General features: G+C 40.8%; 1 long non-coding RNA gene across 1 annotated transcript; it reads left to right on the forward strand.

Moving 5' to 3' along the window:
* The first annotated feature begins 111 nt into the window (after positions 1-111).
* Positions 112-17,655, forward strand: LOC132660149 (uncharacterized). Its single transcript, XR_009601397.1, has 2 exons — positions 112-512; positions 14,488-17,655. It is a non-coding gene; the product is annotated as an uncharacterized LOC132660149 (long non-coding RNA).
* Positions 17,656-17,715: the final 60 nt, after the last annotated feature.

Below are 17,715 nucleotides of genomic sequence, written 5' to 3' on the forward strand. Positions count from 1 at the left end.
CCGGCCGGCGGCGCGGACCCGCCCCACGCCCGCGGCACGAGCGCGGCGCGCGGAAGTCCGGGGGCCGGCGCGTCCCGCCCCTCGGGGGCGCGCCGCCGCTTGGAGGTTTACGGGCCCACCCCACCCGCGGGGAGGCCGGGGTGCATCAGGCTGGAAGTCTTCGGGTGGCGGCGGGAAGGAGCCGGCCGGGACGGCGAAGGAGAGGAGCTCGCGCAGGGGAGTTCAGCCCGCACTCCTGCCTTGGTGTTACTGTTTTTTAAAGGCCCGCGAGAGCCGACTCGGAGGCTGGGAGGGAAGAAGGGCTCCACTGTCTCTTCCCTGCAGACCTGGGCGCTGGGGTGGGAGCTGCAGCCGCGGCCTCTGCGTCTACCCAGCGCGCCCAAACACAGCCTGCAGCAAGCCCCGGGGCTCCCAACAGAAGCCTCTAGACTCTATAAAGGAAAGAAACAGCCAGTTTCACCCAAACTCTCTAAGACCCTCCTCGAGGTACAGCGACTCTCCAGTTCCTCCAGGTTGGTCCCTTGACTTTTCCTTTCTCTTTGGGGTTCTCTCACTGACGGCTGCAGCAATCAACCACATCCCTGGTTAGGGACGGTGGCGCGTCAGTAACCACCCCCCGCCCCCTAAACGCACACACGCACACATGCCGGGCCCAAAGCCACCTTGAGAAAGATTCCTTTCTCAGATTCTGTATCGCAGCGGAAACGCCACTGAATGTTTCAGTTCAGTTCAGTCGCCCGGTCGTGTCCGACTCTGCGACCCCATGAATCGCAGCACGCCAGGCCTCCCTGTCCATCACCAACTCCCGGAGTTCACTCAGACTCACGTCCATCGAATCAGTGATGCCATCCAGCCATCTCATCCTCTGTCGTCCCCTTCTCCTCCTGCCCCCAATCCCTCCCAGCATCAGAGTCTTCCGGTGAGTCAACTCTTCGCATGAGGTGGCCAAAGTACTGGAGTTTCAGCTTTAGCATCATTGCTTCCAAAGAAATCCCAGGGCTGATCTCCTTCAGAAGGGACTGGTTGGATCTCCTTGCAGTCCAAGGGACTCTCAAGAGTCTTCTCCAGCACCACAGTTCAAAAGCATCAATTCTTCGGCCCTCAGCTTTTTTCACATCCATACATGACCACTGGATAAACCATAGCCTTGACTAGACGGACCTTTGTTGGCAAAGTAATGTCTCTGCTTTTCAATATACTATCTAGGTTGGTCATAACTTCTTTCAAGGAGTAAGCGTCTTTTAATTTCATGTCTGCAGTCACCATCTGCAGTGATTTTGAAGTCCCCAAAAATAAAGTCTGACACTGTTTCCACTGTTTCCCCATCTATTTCCCATGAAGTGATGGGACTCGATGCCATGATCTTCGTTTTCTGAATGTTGAGCTTTAAGCCAACTTTTTCACTCTCCTCTTTCACTTTCATCAAGAGGCTTTTTTAGTTCCTCTTCACTTTCTGCCATAAGGGTGGTGTCATCTGCATATCTGAGGTTATTGATATTTCTCCTGGCAATCTTGATTCCAGCTTGTGCTTCTTCCAGCCCAGTGTTTTCATGATGTACTCTGCATATAAGTTAAATAAGCAGGGTAGGAAGAACAAAAAACAACCAAGTAATCTAAGACGATGAAAAGCCAGATCGTAATCCTACCATCTCTCAGGCTTCCAATCCTAATCATACCCAAAGACCCCAATTCAGAAATCACATACACGACCACCACCCCACCTCCCCTATCCTGTATGCGGGCCCTTTTCAGGCAATCCCTACTCACTGCTGAAGGAGGAGAACTCCATTAGGAAACCTCAGAGAAGACAATGAATAGTAAACTGGAATTGAAGGCCCACTCATGGGAAGAGTTGACTCACTGGAAAAGACTCTGATGCTGGGAGGGATTGGGGGCAGGAGGAGAAGGGGACAACAGAGGATGAGATGGCTGGATGGCATCACCGACTTGATGGACGTGAGTTTGAGTGAACTCCGGGAGTTGGTGATGGACAGGGAGGCCTGGCATGCTGCGATTCATGGGGTTGCAGAGTCAGACACGACTGAGCAACTGAACTGAACTGAACTGAGCTGAACCTGGATCTCCGGGGCTTCCCTGGTGGCTCAGCTGGTAAAGAACCCGCCTGCAATTCAGGAGACCCAGGTTCCATCCCTGGGTTAGAAAGATCCCCTGGAGAAGGGAATCCCCTGGAGGAGGGAACCCACCCCCGTATTCTTGCCTGAAGATTCCCATGGACAGAGGAGCACCTGGATCTCAGAGGCTTACTACATACAGGTAGAGCTAGGTTATTTTCTCTCCCTCTCCCCACTACCTAACATCAGGATGGACCATCGAAGGTGGCACTGGCTGACTAGTTACTTGGTGCAATGCCCTATTAAGCCTGTGTCAGCACAATTCATTATCCACCGACAGCGGGTTTTCCTCCACCCTGTTTCACCCTTTCAGGTAAATAGTCGCCTCCCTGTTCCTAACCCTGATTTCGGTGTTGACCATCTGGTGATGTCCATGTGTAGTCTTCTCTTGTGTTGTTGGAAGAGGGTGTTTGCTATGACCAGTGCATTTTCTTGGCAAAACTCTATTAGCCTTTGCCCTGCTTCATTCTGTATCCCAAGGCCAAATTTGCCTGTTACTCCAGGTGTTTCTTGACTTCCTACTTTTGCATTCCAGTCCCCTATAATGAAAAGGACATCTTTTTTGGGTGTTACTTTTAAAAGGTCTTGTAGGTCTTCATAGAACCGTTCAACTTCAGCTTCTTCAGCATTACTGGTTGGGGCATAGTCTTGGATTGCTGTGATATTGAATGGTTTGCCTTGGAGACGAACAGAGATCCTTCTGTCGTTTTTGAGATTGCATCCAAGTACTGCATTTCGGACTCTCTTGTTGACGATGATGGCTACTCCGTTTCTTCTAAGGGATTCCTGCCTGCAGTAGTAGATATAATGGTAATCTGAGTTAAATTCACCCATTCCAGTCCATTTTAGTTCGCTGATTCCTAGAACATCGACGTTCACTCTTGCCAACTCCTGTTTGACCACTTCCAATTTGCCTTGATTCATGGACCTAACATTCCAGGTTCCTATGCACTATTACTCTTCACAGCATCAGACCTTGCTTCTATCACCAGTCACATCCACAGCTGGGTATTGTTTTTGCTTTGGCTCCATCCCTTCATTCTTTCTGGAGTTATTTTCCCACTGATCTCTAGTAGCATATTGGGCACCTACTGACCTGGGGAGTTCCTCTTTCAGTATCCTATCATTTTGCCTTTCCATACTGTTCACGGGGTTCTCAAGGCAAGAATACTGAAGTGGTTTGCCATTCCCTTCTCCAGTGGACCACATTCTGTCAGACCTCTCCACCATGACCCGCCCCTCTTGGGTGGCCCCACGGGCATGGCTTAGTTTCATTGAGTTAGACAAGGCTGTGGTCCTAGTATGATTAGATTGACTAGTTTTCTGTGAGTATGGTTTCAGTGTGTCTGCCCTCTGATGCCCTCTTGCGACACCTACCATCTTACTTGGGTTTCTCTTACCTTGGACGTAGGGTATCTATTCACGGCTGCTCCAGCAAAGCATAGCCACTGTTCCTTACCTTGGATGAGGGTTATTTCCTCACCGCTGCCCCCCCGACCTTGAACATGGAATAGCTCCTCTAGGCCCTCCTGCGCCCGTGCAACCACCGCTCCTTGGACGTGGGGTTGCTCCTCCTGGCTGCTGCCCCTGGCCTCGGGCGTGGGGTAGGTCCTCTCAGCTGCTCTGCGCTGTCGCAGCCTGGCACTCTCGGCCGCTGCCCCTGACCTCAGAAGTGGGGTAGCTGAAACTCCAGTACTTTGGCCACCTCATGTGAAGAGTTGACTCATTGGAAAAGACTCTGATGCTGGGAAGGATTGGGGGCAGGAGAAGAAGGGGACGACAGAGGATGAGATGGCTGGATGGCATCACGGACTCGATGGATGTGAGTCTGAGTGAACTCCGGGAGTTGGTGATGGAGGAGGAGGCCTGGCGTGCTGCGACTGATAGGGTCGCAAAGAGTCGGACACGACTGAGGGACTGAACTGGACTGAACTGTTCCTAACCCTGGTACTTTTGTTGCCTTCATTTTCTCTGGCAATCTCCCTTTGGCAACTGACAAACTTGACCACTGTCTCCTCCAGATACTCAATTTCCTTGATATTAACAACCCAGGGAGACTTCATGCTCATCCAACTTGTTAAAATTCTCTTTCATTTTTTTTCTGCCTGTTCCTCTTCCTCTGACAGCCCTTCAAATCACTGCTTTCCAAACCTTTTCATTGAAATACCATTAATGACAAAGGTGATAAACATTTACTTCCCCAGTCACCACCCACATTACACGTGTAAATGAACCTTAAGTGATTCATGTCAAGGACAAATTGAATAGCCTCATTTTAGGTTTTAAGTTGCTCCAAATTTTGCATTGTTCTTCATAAATATTCACATGCTGTACTAAAATTTCAAATTGGTCACAAGTTTAAGTTTTCTTCTCAGATTACCCAGTACAGGTTTCAAGAAAACACACCTATCACTTATGCCACAAGTATGAATTATTTAGTGTCTTCTGTGTGCTAGGCACTAGGGATACAATGTGTACAAGACAGACATCGCCCAGTGCTCATGGAGCTTTTGCAGCCTGGAGCAGGAGACAGACAAGGGGCGCTGTTTACAATTCAGATCTACTCACTGAAAAGAATGGATGAATGAATGGAAGAAAGCAGAGTAAAGTGGGGAGTGCTAATTACGTCAGTAAAGAGATGGCTTCTCTGACATGTAGGATGTTTTTCCTGTGGCTTCACACCCCTGAAACCCTTGTCATTCCTTGCGGGTCTTTTCAGGATGTTGATCCACTGTCCTCTTTCACTTACTCTGCCATTTCCCTGGATATCTTACGTATGTCCAGCAGACTCACCTCAGTCAGTAAGGGCATAAATGATTTGTACATGATTAATGAACTTCATTTCATTAACATATACAGGTTATGGCACTTAATGCAATTTCAGAATATTCTTTTCAGATACATACCGAACATTAACAAAATCAGATCATATTTTTGGCCACTGAGAAAGTCTCCACAAAGCCAAATCAAAACAAATCAAAAGACTGAAAAAAAAATGAGTATCTACACTAACCACTAATCTGGAAAACAAAAGCAAAAAGAAAAACAAGAAAAGCTCCTGTATGTTTGGAAGTTAAAAGGCAGACTTAAAAATATACCATGGATCAAAACATTACAACATGACTCATCAAGTATTTTGACTTGAATATGACTAAAAATACTAAATATCAAAACTTGCAGGATGCAGATAAAATATGAGAGGAATTTCTGCTCCTAAACACACGTCAGAAAACAGCAGGGAGTCACTTATCTGCACAACCACATCAGGCAATCGGGGAGCAAGCTGTCTGTTCTCTTCCCGCCATCTTGGGCCCTGTGGGGGCCTGCTGGGAACAGGACTTTTAAAACGACGAATACGTCTGGCAGGCTGTGGTCCAAGGCCATCTTTGCTGGCTATACGCAGGGTCTACGGAGCCAGAGGGAACACACAACTGTCTTGAAAATTGAAAGTGTATATGCTCGAAATGAACTGAATTCTATCTAGGCAAGAGATGTGCTTATGTGTACAAAGCAAAGAACACACACAGTGATGCCTGGGGGAAAACCTAATGAAACCAGAGTAATCTGGGAAAAGATAACTCACGCTCATGGAAACAGTGGCATGGCTCCTGCCAAATTCCAAAGCAACCTTCTTACAAAGGCCATTGGACACAGAATCCATGTGATGCGGTTCTCTTCAAGGATTTAAACTTAAGTAAATCAATAAAAGTGTGGTTTAAAAAAAAAAATCAGGGAAGAAAAAAACCCAGGGAATGAAATCCAAATAAAAAGACAGAAAAAACAAAAATAAGGCCAGAAATTAAAGAAACAGGAAAAAATAACAGAGGACCAACAAGAGCAAAATGTGGTTCTTTGAAAAAGATTAATAAAATTAATAAGCCACTGGTAAAACTAAGTAGGAAAAAAAAAAACAGAAGATAGAGATAACAGTATTAGAAATAAAAAGGAAATATCACCACAGGTCCTAAGACATTTAAAATGTGAAAGATACTAACAGCTTTGTTCCTATCAACTAGGTGAAATAAACTGGGGGAGGCAGTTGTCCATGCATCTCTTGTGTTCCTCTCTGTCTTAATGAGTACGTGCAAGATCCTGGCTACCAGTTACCTGAGCCATTTCTCAGGGCAGCATGTACAGTGGGCAAGCATGAGATATGAGGCAGTCGCCCTCCACAGAGGACAAGCAGGCTTACTGCTCGCTGTGAGAGCGGTGGATCCCTTCAGCTCAGTGCTCCTCAGGTGTGACACAGACCGTTGCATACACGCTGAAAGTAGTGCTGCTTGCTGTGTCACGAGCGATAAACCCTTTTTTCTGATCCAGGAGTTGTGTCTTCTGCCAGAATCCATCAAACAGTAACAGGCATTGTATGTGGGTAAAATCAAATCCCAGACCTGACAAAATGGATAGGAGGCACTTACAGTGATTCCGAAGATACCATCAAATTCTCTCCGCTCAAAGCAAATGTAAACTGGACCAAACAGTCAAAAACTATCACTCAAGGGCTCCGGAAATTGACCAAATGCAACAAGTTGATAATCATTTATTCACTGAAAAATCCTGCTGAATTCTGGGTTTGAATCTGTGGCATTCTTGCCAGGAACTAACTGTTCTCATCTCCCGACCCTCGTACACACCTCAGCTTTGTTGGGGCAACAGTGCTACCACTGTGAGGCCAACAAGGCCAGGAGCCCAAATACTGCTCTCAGTCAAGTCCACACCTGGTGTGCTGTCATAAAAACTGCAAACTTGGGAGGACATAAATGGGGAAAGCTCACAGGTGGTAGCCTGAAGTCGTGGCTCATGTAAGGTGTACAGCAGACCAGTGGACTAGCCAAAAATCTACAGGGAGATTCTGGAGATGAGAGAACCCACTGAGGGTCAAGGTCAGCTCATCACTTACCTTTGCATGACTGGAAGGTTACATGAACACAGGGAGAAACACGCCTGCCCCTGCAGATATCTGCGTTTGAACCCTGGTTCTAGCACTAACTGTGTGACCTTTGGCAAGTCAGTTTAATCATTCTGTGTGTCAGTTTCTTGATCTGTGAAGTGGGAAAGAGCAGTGTTGAGAGGAACACATAAATTATATTCAATGTAGGACACAGTGCAGCAGGCATATAGTGTTACTAAAGTGTTTACTGTTTGGTTCAGTTCAGTTCAGTCACTCGGTCGTGTCCAACTCTTCACCATCCCATGGACTTCAGCACGCCAGGCCTCCCTGTTCATCACCAACTCCCAGAGTTCACTCAGACTCACGTCCATTGAGTCGGTGATGCCATCCAACCGTCTCCTTCTCTGGCCTTCAATCTTTCCCAGCATCAGGGTCTTTTCCAGTGAGTCAGCTCTTTGCATCAGGTAGCCAAAGTACTGGCGTTTCAGCTTCAGCATTAGTCCTTCCAAAGAATTTTCAGGACTGATTTCCTTTAGGATGGGCTGGTTGGATCTCCTTGCAGTCCAATGGGCTCTCAAGAGTCTTCTCCAACACCACAGTTCAAAAACCTCAATTTTTCAGTGCTCAGCTTTCTTTATAGTCCAACGCTCACATCCATACATGACCACTGGAAAAACCATAGCCTTGACTAGACAGACCTTTGTTGGCAAAGTAACGTCTCTGCTTTTTAACATGCTGTCTAGGTCATAACTTTTCTTCCAAGAAGCAAGCATCTTTTAATTTCATGGCTGTAGTCACCATCTGCAGTGATTTTGGAGCCCAAGAAAATAAAGTCTGTCACTGTTTCACCATCTACTTGCCATGAAGTGATGGGACCAGATGCCATGATCTTCGTTTTCTGAATGTTGAGTTTTAAGCCAACTTTTTCACTCTCCTCTTTCACTTTCATCAAGAGGCTCTTTAGTTCTTCACTTTCTGCCATAAGGGTGGTGTCATCTGCCTATCTGAGGTTATTGATATTTCTCCCGGCAGTCTTGATTCCAGCTAGTACTTCATCCAGTCCAGCGTTTCTCATGACGTATTCTGCATAGAAGTTAAAGAAGCAGGGTGCCAATAGACAGCCTTGACATACTCCCTTCCCTATCTGGAACCAGTCCGTTGTTCCCTGTCTGGTTCTAACTGTTGCTTCCTGACCTGCATTCAGATTTCTCAAGAGGCAGGTCAGGTGGTCTGGTATTCCCATCTCTTGAACAATTTTACTGTTTGCTGTGATCCACATAGTCAAAGGCTTCGGCATAGTCAATAAAGCAGAAGTAGATGTTTTTCTGGCACTCTGTTGCTTTTTCGATGATCCAGCAGATGTTGGCAATTTGATTTCTGGTTCCTCTGCCTTTTCTAAATCCAGCTTGAACATCTGAAAAGTTCATGGTTCATGTACTCTTGAAGCCTGGCTTGGAAAATTTTGAGCATTACTTTACTAGCATGTGAGATGAGTGCAATTGTATGGTAGTTTGAACATTCTTTGGCACTGCCTTTGGGATTGGAATGAAAACTGACCTTTTCTAGTCCTGCGGCCACTGCTGAGTTTTCCAAATTTGCTGGCATATTGAGTGCAGCACTTTCACTTTTTTTGTTTGTTTACTGTTACTGCTTCTCAAAATGTTACTACTTCTCAGTGTTTTAAAAACACTTGCATCAGCATTTTGGGGAGGTGTCCAAGATTCAGTCCAGGTGTACTGAATCAAAGTCTTAGAGTCATGGGAAAGAACCGGAGAAAGATGTTTTTTCACAAGTTGACTAAGTGATTCTTATACCACCAATATTTGAGAACTATTGTTTTTAGGTAAGATTTATATTATAGTTTTATGCTTGGGGTCTTTGTCCATGTGCCTTGTAGGTACAAACTATCATATTTACTTCAGTATCCTCACTGCTGAGCACACAGTAGGTAGTCAAACATCTATTAAATAACAGAAAGCTTTATTTAAAGTCAGTCAGCATCCAGCTCTGCAATTCCCACCATGCAGAATAAATTACAAATTAGGCTTGGAATTTAAACCTTTGCACTAATATAAAAAAGCTAAAATTACTCTTATAGAGCAGTGATTCTTTAATAAAACTTTGTGAATCATGAACTCCCAAAAATGTGATAAACACTATTAACTCTCTTCAGAAAACTAAAGATATGTTAAAACTTGCAAATAATTTTAAGGGATTCACCTCAGGTTAAAAAAAATCTCATATAAACACTGACTTATAAAAACTCTGTTTCTTAAAACAAAACACTAGGTTCTTATTTATCACTGAATCCCTATTACTAGAAAAAAGGATAGACAGAGCATATTTGGCACTAAATAAATATTTGCTTAATGAATAAATGAGTCACTGGCCAAAGGATGTTATCATCTAGAACTCCTTGAGTCACCCAAGGGTGACGTACAATAGAGAATGAAAGCAGAGACTGTATATCTTATTCACGACTGAGTTGTAACCTAGAACTTCTACAAGTGGGAAATGAAAAAAACCAGGTCATTTGGACAAATGTTTCCACTTAAGCTGAAACATAAGGAAACACAATAAATACCTTAAGACACAGATAGAATTCACCCTGTCAAATTCAGGCAGTTTGTACCCTCACTCCAGGGTAGCGCCCTTGGGCTCCAGTCTAGAGCAACAGGTGTCTCACCTCTTTTGGTGGATGCCTAACCCAACCTTTGTCTTTCCAACTCTTGTTGATGAAAATACAACTCTGCTTCTCAACTTATTTCTCGAGACTGGTAGCCACCCCATGGCAAAAGAGGCTTCACTATTAATATTTCCTGAACTCAAACTAGAAAACAGGAAAGTCATAAAAAGCTGCAATCAATGAAACAGACATTAAATACATACCAAGGAAGACAATGGATTTGTGACAACTGGTAGACAGGATAAAGAAGTCAGTCAAACAGAGAAAGGCAAATACTGTATTTCACTTGTATGTGGAATCCAAAAAACAAATGAACAAACGAAACAGAAATAGGCATAGATACAGGCAATAAACAGGTGGTTGTCAGAGGGAAGAGGGATGGAGGGATGAATGAAACAGGTAAGAGAAATTATGGGGTACACATTTCCATACAAAATAAATGAGTCTCTGGGATGAAGTGTACAGTGTGGGGAATACACTCAATAATAACAGAACGTGTTTGTATGGTGAGAGCGGGCAGCTAGACTCATCATGACCATTTTGCAATGTACAGAAATACTGGATCACTATGCTATGCGCCAGGATTGATCACAGTGCTGTAGGACAGCAACCAAACCACCTCATAGAAAGAGGTCAGATCTATGGTCACCAGAGGCAGAGATGTCGTTCTCGGGGGCAAGGGGGGACTGAATGAAGGTGGGCAAAAGGCATAAACTACCAGTTATAAGATAAATAAGCGCTAAGGATATAAAGTACATTATCAATATAATTAACATTGCTGTATATTATACATGAAAGTTGCTAAGAGAATTAAGAACTCATTAAGAATTCTCATCATAAAAATTTTTAAAAAAATTTTATTATATATCTATATGAGATGATGGGTGTTCACTGAAATTACTGTGGTAATCATTTCACGATATATGTAAGTCAAATTCTGCTGTACACCTTAAATTTATATGGTGCTGCATGTCAATTATATTCCAATAAAAACGGAAAAAAATACCAGCTCTTTGGAGTAATAAAAAAAATAAAAGTGATAAACCTCTGGTAAGACTGGTTAAGTAAAAAAGAAAGAAGTACAAATATCTTATGTAATACACGGTGGTATAAATTTGTATACTACATGTAGCAGTATTAGGAATGAAAAGCAGGACATCAGTACAGATCTGGCATAAAATTTAAAAAGGAAGGAATAATATTGTGCTAATAAATTTGAAAATGTAGATGAAATGGACAGACTTTCAGGAATATTCCATTTATCAGTATTACATATTAATAGAAACAGTCTTACTAATTAAAAAAAAATGAAGTCAGCATCCCACAAAAACCACACCAGACTCCAACCAAGCAAACTTCACCTTAGATTTATAGCAAAACATTTCAGGAAGAGTGATGTAAATCTTACAGAAGCTCCTCCAGAAACTAGGAAAAGAAAGCCACTCTCTAACTCACTGTATATGGATATGTAACCTTGATAAACAAACCAAATCCAGCTGTCAAAACCAACATCACATCATGACCAGACTTGTTCTACTTCAGAAGAAGGTTGGTTTAATAATAGGAAAGTAATTCTCTGACCACATAAAAAGAGTAAAGAGAATAAAGGCGGCAAACAATCATCTTCCTCAATAAATTCAGAAAAAAGTTTTTGATAAAGTTCAACAGCATTTAGATCATAAAAAATTCTTTGCAAACTAAGACTAGAAGGGAAGTTTCCCAATTTAGTAAAAATCCCATAAGCTGTCTATGGAAACCTTGAAAGCATGCCTATAGAACAGAAACAGAGCAAGAATGTCTGAAATGGCTTCTACTCAGCATTGTAGTGGAGGTCTCTGCCAATGTAATTAGACAAGGAAAACAAAGGTGTGAGAAACAGGAAGAAAATCTGTCCTCACTTGCAGATGATACAACTATATATAGAAAAGTCCAAAAGGATATGCAAATTACAAGAACTGACAAAAGAATTTAGGAAAGTGCTGAACAGAAGAATCAATCTTAAAGTTGTTTCCACATATCAACAACAAATGAAAAATAAGCAATTTAAGGATTATAGTAGCACGAAAAAATATAAAGAAAACAAGATTAACTTAACAAAAGTATATGGAACTCATATATGAAGATGCTTACAAATCTTTATCAAAAGCTCTAAAGACCGTAACAATGCAAAGAGGTTCATTCAATGGAAAATGCACTATTAAAAAGAGGAAACTGTTCATACACTAAATACAATTTTTAATCAAAATTCTAACATTTTGTTTTGAAAATTTTATTTTGAAACCTGTGCAACTCTGAACTTTGTTTTAAAGTGTAAAGCACAGATTACAGCCAATATCTTAAAGAACAAGGTAGGAACATTTGTTTTACCAATGTCAAGAACTGTTAAAGCTTAATAATTAAGAAAGGATGTTACTGGTATATGAACAAGATGTTAATGGAATAAAACAGAGCCCAGAAATAGACTCAGATAAATATGGGCACTTAACAGATGAAAGATTTGGCATGGCAAATCAACAGAGAGATTAGTTTTTAAGGGGTAGGAGAACAAACCTGTTTACCTACCTTATCCCAAACAAAAAACTCAATCCAAGTAGAAGACAAAACTATCATATTTTAGAACATAGTACAGAAGATATTCATGACCTCAGGATAGAGAAGTATTTCTTTAACAACACATTAAAACACCAACAAGCCCAGAGGGATGGTACGGGGAGGGAGGTGGGAGGGGGGTTCAGGATGGGGAACACATGTACACCCGTGGTGGATTCATGTTGATGTATGGCAAAACCAATACAATATTGTAAAGTAATTAGCCTCCAATTAAAATAAATAAATTTAAATTTAAAAAAAAAAACACCAACAAGATGGGAAAAGACTGATGTATTTCACTAGAAGCAGAAAAGATAAACACGAACTGTGAGAAGATATTTGAAATAGTTATAACCAAAAGATTAATCTCCTGAATATATAAAGGAATCCTGTTAATCAAGACATTCAGTTTTTTTAAATGGGCAAAATATCTGAACAAGGACTTCACAAAAGAGGAAATCTATGTGGTAGGCAAACCTGTGAGGAAAAAAATAACCTCACAGAGAAATGAAGCAACAATGAGGTTTGACAGCAGTTTCTTTAAAAATATACACATATATCTAGAAAAATAACTGAAAAACATCAAAATGGATAACAGACTTCTGGGTGGGTTTTATTCTTCGAATCATTATTTCTCAAATTCTTTCTTTGGCTGCATTCTTAGTTGCAGCATGTGGGATCTAGTTTCCTGACCAGGGATTGAAGCCGGGCCCCCTGCGTTTGGAGCACGGAGTCTCAGCCACTGGACTGCCAGGGAAGCTCCTCTCAAATTCTTAAGTGTTGCTTTTACATCATTGCAAACCCAGGAGACTCTAAAGTTTTAAAAGTCTAACAGCACAAACGTGGAACTTTCCACTGTTACTGGTGAAAGCACTAATTGATACTATGGCTTTAAAAAGTTAGATGTCACCTAGTGAAGAAGACGACACACACACTAAGCAAACATTCCACTCCTAGATGTATCCTCTAGAAAGTCACTTAGTCGTGTCCAACTCTGTGACCCCATGGACTGTACAGTCCATGGAATTCTCCAGGCCAGAATACTGGAGTGGGTATTCTCCGGGGGATCTTCCCAACCCAGGGATCAAACTGGGGTCTCCATTGCAGGTGCGTTCTTTACCAACTGAGCTATCAGGGAAGCCCTGGTATTCTCAAGGGATGATACAGATGTGCAAACAGGACATAACATACAAAAATGTTCATAGTGGCTTTAGAATAGCAAAAATCGAGGAACAATTCAAATGCCATCGTGTAAGGAAAGATCATAACTTTAGTATATTTATAAGATGGACTACTACACAGTAACGACACTATAGCTATATGCTTTAACATGGATGACTCTGCTAAACAAAGTCACCAAGGAATATATGTAACATCTAATTTATTAAATAGAATTTAATATTCCATTAAACTTCATTTATTCATGTTTACTTCTGCCTGATTTTTTGGGGCATTTTTCAGGAATGTAGACATCAGTACTATTCGGAGTGTGGTCCAGTGACCACACTGAACTGTTGCTGATGAGGAGAGAAGCACGTGAGTAAGCATGCACAGAAAGCAAGCATTCAGGCAGGCTGACAGCAATTTGATATTAATAAAATATTCAAACACGTGATTTTGTATTTACTAATAAAAAACTGAGTTTGTGATTACTTGGAAAATTTTTTAAAAGTTCAAGAACTAGCATATATAACTAGTAAAAAGAAAAAATATTTTCATTACAAGTGAAACACTGGTTATCGCTAATGAAGAAACAGTCAGGAAAGGATACACAGAGCCTTTTATGGTGTTGGCAATACTACATTTCTTAATCTGAGCATGGGTTATTCAGTATGTGCTTTATAATTTTATTTCTCTTTAAGCTGTACATGTTTAATACCCTGTTTACAATTTTTTAAAGTTTTAAAAATTTGTTATAGACAATACCAATTCTTTAAAAATATATACATTAATCTGTAGAAAAACTGAAATACATCAAAGTGGATGGTGGATTACTGGTCACTTTTACTCTCTGAACCACAGTTTCTCAAATGAAAGACATCAAAGTGGATGGTGGATTACTGGTCAGTTTTACTCTGTGAACCACAATTTCTCAAATGAAATACATCAAAGTTGATGGTAGATTCCTGGTCAGTTTTACTCTATGAACCACAATTTCTGAAATCCCTGTGTTCCCTTCTCTTTTTAAGGTAGTAGTGAGTGAGTGAGTGAGTGAAAGTTGCTCAGTCATGTCCAACTCTGCAGCCCCATGGACGTTACAAACCACGGAATTCTCCAGGCCAGCACACTGGAGTGGGGAGCCTTTCCCTTCTCCAGGGCATCTTCCCAACCCAGGGATCGAACCCAGGTCTCCCGCATTGCAGGCGGATTCTTTACCAGCTGAGCCACAAGGTAATAGTAGTCACTAGTAATTACAGCACTAAAAACAGATTATGCCAGACTCTGTGTTATTTCTAGATTTCAGCAAACATCCTAATAATGCTAGCTTGTGGATAACGTGGAGAAATGTAGACTGAAAAATAGCACATACTGTGGTTTAGGGATAACATCCCTGTATTTTCCTCCAGAATTTGGAAAACAACCAAGATGAAGAAGTTATTCAGGAGATCACCTTTACTAGTAACAACATATTTTTTTTATCTATACCAATAAATAGACATCCCTGATTTAGAGATTAATTCAACTGCTGGCCTAGCTAGACAACCATGCTCCCTCCCGACTTTGGAAGAGGACAAAGCAAAATGCTGTGGGAAGTCTTTTGATCTATTTATTTTCTTGCTCCTTTAGCACCCTGTAGGTATCTTAGAAACCTCAAGTGCTTCCTGCTTCACGACTTACTAACATTAGTTCCTTATATAGCTATCTCATCTCCCCCAACTGTTATGTTCCTGGAAGTCAGATTATCTTACTCATTTTTGAAACTCCTAGCAGATTATTATGTACACGATGGACTTCTGTATTTGTTACATATTATTTAAGAGCCGTATGAGCTTAGGTTACAGTAAGAACTTTAAGAACTAAAGAAAGATCAAGAGATTAAATTGGACCAATGACAAAAACACAGCTATTATTAAGCACTTGTGTATGATAGACATGGAGCCTAAGTGCTTTATAATAAATATCTCATTATATTCTCATTGTAGTAGAAATAACCTTAGTAACAAATGAAGAAAAAGAAATATATGGAGTTAACAAGATCATTTGTGTGAGATCACCCAACCATGATCTGATCTTGTCTATAACTCCAAAACCAAAGCACTGAACCACTACTGAGGTATATTGCTAAGCCTTCAGAGATCTACTCTTCAGTGGTATTTGTAGGTACTACAGCATAGTGGTTGAGAAAGAGGGGTCTGAAACCACAGTGCCATGGCTCATATATTTTGCTAATTACTGATATACAGGCAGGTTTCTTAACCTCCATTTCCTCATTTGTAAAATGGGAATAACATCCTTACTTCAGGGGATTATTGCAAAGATGCAATGGGTCAACACAAGTAAAAGACTGATGTTAACCTGTATTACTGTTATTTATCTGCTACTTTTGTAGACTTGTGCCTAGGAGCCAGAGTGTCCCCCATGACATTATAAAGGGGGAACAACATTGAGAAAACTTGATATTATACAACCAAGTGTTACCTTACCTAAAAACTAAGAAGCACTTTAGGGAACTGAGGGCTAAACTTCCTTTCCCAACTTTCAGTAAGAAAACCTAAAAGAAGGTTAAAAAGTGAGGTGATTAGAGGTTGTATTCCTCTTCTTTAACTTACTTTGTTGGTCAGTCTATGTTCCAATGAAATATGAAACAAATTATCACTCTATGGCTACAAAACTGCACTCCAAGGTCTAAGTTGCAAAGGAGCTTTAAAAAGACTTAAATCTTGACAGAAATAAGTGAAGTCAGTTTGTTGAAAGTTTTTTTTTTTTATTCTACAAGAATTGATTGGTACAATCCTGCAGAACCAACATGTGTCATTTAGACAAATTTCTTTTCTTTTCAAAAGTAAATGAAAACGCCCTCTAAATAATTTATATATCAATTTAATTTTTGAAAACAATAGCCAATAGGGTCTGCTTTGTCCTGTTTAAACATAAATGTTACAAATTTACAAACTGAAGCAAAACTGGATAGTAGAGATTCAAAGGAAATCTTTAAAAGAACTTAGAGCAATTTTAATTGCTTTTCAGTCCACTGTGTTTTCAAAGTTGGTTACCATCAAGCCAGGATGAAAGCTGTGAACCCCAGACCATCTGCTTCTTTAATAAAAAGAATGTTTAGATTATTAGCAAAGTAGTATCTTTAAATGTTATCTTCACACAGTTGGAATTTTAGTATAAATTTGCATATCAAGTCCCTTTCCATTATTTATTCTACTTTAAAAATACATACAGCTAATGATGTTTAAATAAGTATTCTGAGCCGTGTATCCATATAGAAACATCTGAGAAATTCAAACTGCAGCAACAAGTTATGAACGGATTAAAGAAAAAAGATGAGCTATAAATAATACAGGAGAAGGAAAAGTTCTACTTAATATTCATATCCAGGTAGATATGTATTTTCTAATTTTTATATACATACCTAGTTGAAGATAGACAAGCCATCAAACTGTAACCAGTTACAGACTAGACTAAGTCAGTACTATTTTCTACAACAGGTAACAGTGGTGATTTAAAACTTTTTAATATACCTCAGTAGTTTTATCACAAGTTATTTGTGGTAACAGTCTTTAAATATCATTAAGTTTAGATAGGTACAGATTAAATAACTATTATCTATGCCAAATTTGGCACTTTGATGATACCCAACTCTGCTTAATTATGGTGTAAATATCTGCACACAAGAGCAGGCAGGCAACCTGAAAAGGACATTCAACATACCCTCAGGCTTATCACTTTAACAGTACTGTTTAAAATCTGCAAATCTAAATACAGAGGGACACTTAAAAAGCTGCAGGACAAGAACCCCAACAGAGAAATCTGTAAAACCTTAAACTTCAGTTCTTAATCCATTGATAAATATTGTTGAAGGAGTAGCTATTTGGTCTTCAAACATTTTAGAATTCAAGGGTTGAAAGTATGTTCATCCTTTGCTACACTGTAGCATTTTAAATTAGCAAGCCGGACAACCTGAATTCATCTTGCTCTTACATGCAGAAGTGTATGTGCATTTTAAGACAGCTTAGAATTAGGAGCTAACTTTTAGTAGGTGGCGGTTAACTGACTAAAATTGCTGTCCAATTCTGTAGTACCACATACCAAAGTCCTAAAAATATGCCAGTCATGTTCAGCACTCATCACTTTTAGGTGGGGGAGAGAAACATGGCAAAAAGCAGTCGTATTTTTTTTTTTTTTTTTTTAAACAGCATAAGAGCTTTAAACACAACTTTGCATTATCTTGTATTCTATCCTAGAAT

The sequence above is a fragment of the Ovis aries genome, chromosome 7 (genome assembly GCF_016772045.2).
Source record: "Ovis aries strain OAR_USU_Benz2616 breed Rambouillet chromosome 7, ARS-UI_Ramb_v3.0, whole genome shotgun sequence".
Taxonomy (NCBI): Eukaryota; Metazoa; Chordata; class Mammalia; order Artiodactyla; family Bovidae; genus Ovis; species Ovis aries.